Raw genomic sequence first — 7446 nt, 5'->3', positions numbered from 1 at the left:
CGTGACAAACTCTTAAATAAAATAAATAGCATTATATATATATATATATATAACTTTTTTATTTTTATTATATAGTCTTAATTTATTCGTTTATTTAAATAAGTATCATAAATTTAAATTTATTTTGTGTATAAAATAATTTATCGTGACAAACTCTTAAATAAAACTTAAATCTATGATAGATTAAACAATTAAAAAATACTGTAGACAAAAAAAAAATTATATATAAGTAATGGTCTCCATTTCTAAAACAGTGTTTTATGTCTACGTCTTAATACCATGGAATAGTTACTTGTGATATTTTAGAACACATGCGGTCACATGCATAGACTTATGTTGAGTTTGAAAAATTTAAAATACGATGATGATCAAATATTATTAATTTTATTTTTGCTTTCAATTATTTGTTTAAAGATTTTATTTAGTATGCAGATTTTTATTATTGGGACAAAAGTCACATAAGCCCAATATTATGAGAAAGTATTCCGCCTTTGTGTAAAAATAATTCCAAATAAAGTGGCTGAATTATTTTAATGCATAAGCAAATATTTATTGGGCCAGAAAATCAATGTACAGTCCAAAATAATTTGTTGAGAGACCAACAATCTCTTGGTCCAAATTAAAAGAAGAATGAAAAGGAAATGTGGGCATGCTCTTTTCGGTTACCTACTTCCATTGGTTAATGGAATTCAATTTTTAATTGAATTGAATTCATGCATTGATAACTAAAAGAGAGAATTAAATTTGATTTAATAAGCATTGAATGCTCCATACGTTATTCCATTCTTTATGGAATGTGAGTGGAATTTCAATTTCATTTAATTATACATTGAAAGTTTTGTTTCTTCTCTCTCTTCTCTCTCTTGTTTTCGGTTGTCACTTCCATCAGAGAAAGAAGATTGAAGAAGTCATCAGAGAAAAGCAGTGAAGTTATGAAGAAGCAAAAGGCTAGGATGATGACCCTTGCAAAAGGAAGATCTAAAGCATGGCATGACTAAAATCTTTGCCTTTGAAGGAAAGATTTCAAGCAGAAGCTTCAAGATCTTTATGCCGAAAATGTAAATGATCAGTCTCGGTTAGAGAGGAAGATCTCAATGGTAAAGTTCGTTTCTATTTTTGTTCATCCAAGACAGAAAGTACCTACTGGAGCTACGTGGAGGAAGAAGCAAATATAAAAATGAAGGAGCTGTCAAGGATCAAAGATTCATCAAGGGTCAGAATTCATTCTTGGGGCCAAAGTCAAGATGAAATGTTCAGATTGATGAAGTTTGATGAGAAGGGATAAGAGAGAGGTACATGCATGTTGATTTGCTTTCGGTTTTTCCTCTCTCTTCTCTCTGTTCGAACTGGCTATGTGTTGGATAAGATGTTGGTGGCTTGGTTGAACCGATTTCAACCTTGGAAGCTTCCTGTTCTATAATAAGGGTGAACGGATAAGGGTTGAGACAAGGAGTGAAAGCACATAGTTCTCATAGCTTTCCAAGCTATCTGAAGTTCTTCTCCTTCAATGGGTTTTATTTTGTTTTCTTTTCTTTAGTTTTGTCTTTCTGTGTCTCATGGTGAAAAAGGCAAACAGAGTGAGGTTTGTAAGAAAAAGCCAGTGAGAGAAAAAAGATAGAGAGTGAAAAATTAAAGAAAAAGCCATAGATATCTAAGAGTTCTTTTGTACATCTGTGTTGTGTTTCATGATCCTGTGGGGATTTTCTTGCAAGTTGGGTTAGCACTTTGTGGTTGAAAGCTTAGTAGGTGACCAGGTCAAGTTCAGTTTTGGGGATAGAATCTGGACTTGTCCCAGATAGGAATGGGTAGTTCTTAGGGAAGAATTGGTGTATGTAATCTGTTGATTATAGTGAAATTCCATCACTGTTGTGATGGAGACTGGAAGTAGGCTGCATTGCACTTAGCAGCTGAATCAGGATACTTCTGGGTGTGGTTCTCTCTTTCTCTTCTACTCCTATTCTGTTTCTATTGCTCTGGAGACAACATTGAAAAACATATCCTAATCGGTTACGAGACAAAAAGAAAATGTATCTTGACTTGTTATGAGACAAAAAGTAGAAATATCTCCTGAAGCTATTTTAAAAGGCAGCAAGTAATACTCAGCAAAAAAGGGCTAAGATTCAACCCCCTTTTTCTTACCCACTGATTACCATCAATTGGTATCAGAGCTTAGTCTCAAAGAGAGCAAGCTTTGCAGCTTGGAGAAAAAATCCTGATGGCGGCTAACAGTGGCTCAAATTTGGTTGCTTATACTCTAATAGAAGGGCAGTCAGGCAACAGACCTCCATTCTTCAATGAAAAGAACTACAGTTACTGGAAAGAAAGAATGAAGATATTTGTTCAATCTGTAGACTATAGACTTTGGAAGATAATCCTGGAAGGTCCACATTTTTCAACTACTACAGGAGCTGATGGTGTGGTTACACTCAAAGGTAAAGCCAATTGGAATGAGGAAGATGGAAAGAAAGTAGAGCTCAATGCCAAAGCTATTAACTTGCTCAACTGTGCAGTCAGCTTTGAGGAATACCGATGGGTATCAAGATGCACAACAACAAAGAAAATCTAGGACAAACTCCAAATCACTCATGAAGGAACAACTCAAGTCAAGAGATCCAGAATAGACATGATGAATAGAGAATACGAAAGTTCTCAATGAAGGAAGGAGAAACCACAGATGAATTGTTTGAAAGATTCAACGTCATCGGCACTGGCTTGGATGCTATGGGGATCACATATTCTGAATCTGTGCTTGTGAGGAGAATACTGAGATGTCTCACAAAAGAGTGAAAAACCAAAGCAATAATGATAGCTGAAAGTAGTAACATTGATACTATAACCTACGATGATTTTAGAGGAAATTTACTTGCCTTTGAAAACAGATATTTGAAAAAAGATACAAAAAAGAAAGGAATTGCTCTTAAATCTGTTACTGAAGCTCTGGATGATGAATCCAGTGATAATTCATGTGAAAATGATTTTGTTTTGTTTGCTAAGAAATTCAGGAAAATGGTGAAGTTGAAGGAACGAAACAAAGGAGGCAGCTCAAGGAAGCCAAAGAGGGATCTCAGCAAAGTGATCTGTTACAACTATAAAGAAGCTGGGCACTTCAAGTTTGATTTTCCAAAACTGAAGAAGGAGGACAAGCCAAAAAAAGGAAAGAAAAAAGGTCTAATGGTATCTTGGGAAGACTTGGAAAATGACTCTGATGAAGATGAAGAATAAAAACCAAGTCTCAAACCTGTCTCATGGCCAATCTCATAGAGCAGGTAGTATTTCTTGATCCTTCCATTGAAGACCTTCATCTTATGATTGATCATCTTTCTGAAAAGATTAAATACTTCTTAAATGAAAACTAAGATCTTGAGTTACAAATAGAAATACTAAAAGTTGAAAATGATTTTCTTAAAGATAAATTAAGGAAAGGCGAAACTGCTGTTGATCTTGTTGAAGGCTACAAGCAGTTAAAAGCTGAACTTAAGAGCTGTGAATATCATCACTCTATGACTGCAAATCTAAACTATTTTGAAGAAAATGAGTGGCTGCATAAAGAGATAAAAAGACTTAAAGAGGACTTAGCCAACTTTGCTCAAAGTTCTGAAAATTTAAATCAACTCTTGGTAAGTAAAAAATCTCTTTATGATAAAGCTGGTTTGGGTTTTCACAAATATGAAAAATTCATTGAAAAATCTTATTTTACCAACTTGGCATCCACTTCAGATGACATAAGGTTTCAAAACCCAACAAGCTTTAGAAAAATAGCAACTCATAAATTTTGTAGATTATTGATAAACCTCATTTTTAGGGTTTATCTTGTACTTAATTTAGGAGATTTCATCAACTTTTCTCACATTTATTCAATGAAATGGCATGATTTTATGATTTTTTCCTAAATTTATGCTTAAGTGTGAAAACATGCTTTTTAGGCCTTTAATTAGCTAATTTTAATTCACCTTTGATTCCACTAGATGCCTTGATATGTTTGTCAGTGAATTTAGGTTGAAAAGGCTACGAATGGATCAAAGGAATGAAGAGGAAAGCATGCAAAGTGGAGAACTCATGGAAAAATAAGGATTTAGGGTGCACTCATCGACGCGCACGCGTGGATAGCAAAATGCCAATGCGTACGCGTCACTGCTTGCACGTGACCTCATTAAAGTGAAAACGTTGGGGGGCAATCTTTGAGCTTCTCAGGCCCAGGTCCAACTCAATTCTAAGGCTATTACATGTAGAATTCAAGATGGGTTAGGGGGGAATCATTGATACACTTTAGTTTTAGAGAGAGATATAGAATTCTAGAGAGAGAGAGAGAGGCTCTCTCCTCTCTCTAGATTAGGGTTCTTAGTTTTATTTTCCTTTTAGATTTAGATCTACTTCTTCCTTTGCTTTAATTTTCCTTTTATCTTTACTTGTTCTAGCATTCTACTTTTCTTGTAGTTCCTTTATGTTGTTAATTTTAGTTTATGAACTCTTTTGTTGATTTCCATTTTCTTTTAATGCAATTTATGATTTCCATGTCTTCTTATATTTGCTTTAGTTTTTTATTGTTGATTTCTTGCCTTTGTAATTATAGCTTCCTTTAATTCTTGCAATTTACCATGCTTTATGTTTATGCACATTAGGTATTTGATGAAATGTTTCTTTTAGTCATAGCTTATATCTTTCTCCTCTTGGCTTGAGTTGAGTAATTGGTGACGCTTGAGTTATCAAACTCTTTTGTTGATTGATAATTGGAAGTTGCTAGTTGATTTGAATGTCACTAAAGCTAGTCTTTCCTTAGGATTTGACTAGAATTTATGGACTAAAATTGATTATCTCCACTTGAGTTTCCTTCATAGTTAGAGGTTGACTAAGTGGAGCAATAACAAATTATTGTCACAATTGATGGAGGCTATGATGATAGGACTTCCAATTCTCACTAGTAGCCAAGGCTTTTACATTGATTGATTGTCATTCACCTTTATTAGCTTAATTTTTTGATTTCTTGTTCCAATTGCTAATTGCTCATTGTTTCAATTCACGTCCATTTACTTTTCTTGTACTCAATTCCAAAACACCAAGAGAACTCCTAACCAATGATGTGCATGTTAGGGCAACTCCTAGGGAGAACGACCCGAGATTCTACTCCTGGTTATTGATTTTGAATTGTGGTGACACATTTTCTAAATTTGATGTGGAATTGCTTGTTGGTTTAGACTATACTCACAACGGGATTTTATTGGTAAATTCTAGACCGGCAATAAATTCTCTCATCAAATTTTGGCACCATTGCCTGGGAATTACAATTGTGTTCCTTGTTATTGGTTATTGTATATATGTGAATATTGTGAATATGTTTGCCTTTTGCTTCTTTGTTAGTTTTTGGTAGTTGTAGGAGTTTGTTCTCTTTATTTGTTACTAGTTTTTGTATTTTTTTATTTTCTCTTGCTACTATGAATTCTCATAAGTTTGGCTATGAGTGTGGTTACAATTATGTTGTAGGGAATAGAAGCTTCAATGAGGATGTGCATCAAGGGTGGGACAATCAAAGGTGGGGAGGAGCCATATGTATGTGATCAATCCTCTTGGCAACAACCTCCACAAATGCACTAAGAACAATAGCCACTCTATGATGCATACTAACCTAATAGCTATGGTGAACAACCTTGTGACTATCAACAACCACCTCCATATGTCTATGAGTCATATCCTCAACATAGCCATCAACCATACTCACAAGCCCCTTTGTACCAAACACCTCCTTATGACCCTAGTCCATATCCACCATACCAACCACCTTTTGAGCCATATGAACCACACATAGAACCACCACCAATCCAACCTCAATACCTCCAAGAACCACATCCTCCATACTATTATCAAGATGAACCACCTCCAAGGGCAATATGATCTTACTTTTGTTAGCAAATCGAAACAAGAATCAAAGGATTGTCTCAAAGAATCAATGGATTGACTTCAAGCAACTGTTCGTCAAAAGTTAGACTAATGAGATTCATACCACATGTCCAAGGATGATTGTGGAGGAGCAACTGAAGAGGGGAGTATGAAGGAGATTGTAGAATCTCAACTTGGGAGCAAGTGATTGGAGTGTGTTGAGCAACAAATGGAACAAATGGAGAGTGTTGAACCACCACATTTTTATTATGATGAACCATCTCCCTACTATGAACCTTTCTTCCAAAACGATGAACCCTCCTATCCACCCCAAGCTCCAATAGATGATTTTCTCACTTTGTTACTTCAAGGGCAAGAGGATATGCAAAGGAACACACTAAAATTTGTGATTATCTTGACCAAGGTAGTACACACTTTAGTCTCCCTGACGAACTGATTTCTGTCGGTAAAGAAATTCACAAGAATATAATCGCGTTGTAAGTATAGTTTCTAAACCAACAGAGAATCTTTTCATACAAAAGTTTAGTTGTCACAAGTAACAAAACCCAATAAAATTTATAACCGAAGTATTCAAATCTCGGGTCGTCTTCTCAAGGAATTTCAGAGAAGTATGATTTATTATTGGTTATGAAAAACAATATTTATGGATTTTTGAAAGGTTGAACTGGGAAAATAAATTGCAGAAAAAATAAATTAATAACTAGAAAAACTCTTGACAAGATATGAAAACTGGATGTCCTATCCTAGTTATCCTTATCAATTATGATGAGAATTGGATTATACTCCCATCTTATTAACCTCTAACTATGAAGGTAAGTTAAGTGGATGAATCAATTTGATTCCTCAGATCCTAGTCAATTTCTATGAAAAGACTAGAGTTATTGGAATTCAAATTAATTGGCAAAGATAACAATTATCAATCATAATGAGTTTGATAACTCAAGTGTCTCCAATTAATCAATTCATCAATTAAAGCAAAGAATATAAAAAAGCTAAGTAAAAATCATAAATCTAAAATACCTCAAATTATATTTAAACATAAATTCAAATCTAACATGAAAGGGTTCATAAGCCAATTTGGTAACATGAGTCAAATACAAGAAAAAGCATTAGAGTATCTAAAAGTAGAAGAGGAACATAAATTAAAGTAACATTGAACTTGGAATGAAGAAGAATAATTCTAAAACTAATAAAAATCCTAAATCCTAAATCCTAAGAGAAAGGAGAGAGCCTCTCTCTCTAGAAACTACATCTAATCCTGAAATTGTGAATAATGAATGTTGTATGAATTGATGTATTCCCCCACTTTATAGCCTCTAATCTGTGTTTTCTGGGCCAAAAAGTGGGTCAAAAACAGCCCAGAAATTGCCCTCAGCAATTTCTGATACGTCCAGCACGCAGCACTGTCATGCGTACACGTCGTCCACGCATACGCGTGGATTGAGTTTTCTCCAGGTCACGCGTGTGTGTGATCCACGCGTGCGTGTAAGACCCGGTTAATTAACGGCTAATTAACCCATAAATGAGAATTTATTCTAGAAAGCCCTAAATGTG

The sequence above is a fragment of the Arachis duranensis genome, chromosome 4 (genome assembly GCF_000817695.3).
Source record: "Arachis duranensis cultivar V14167 chromosome 4, aradu.V14167.gnm2.J7QH, whole genome shotgun sequence".
NCBI classification, from domain to species: Eukaryota; Viridiplantae; Streptophyta; class Magnoliopsida; order Fabales; family Fabaceae; genus Arachis; species Arachis duranensis.
The sequence above is the reverse complement of the archived record's forward strand: the minus strand, read 5'-3'. Positions refer to the sequence as shown.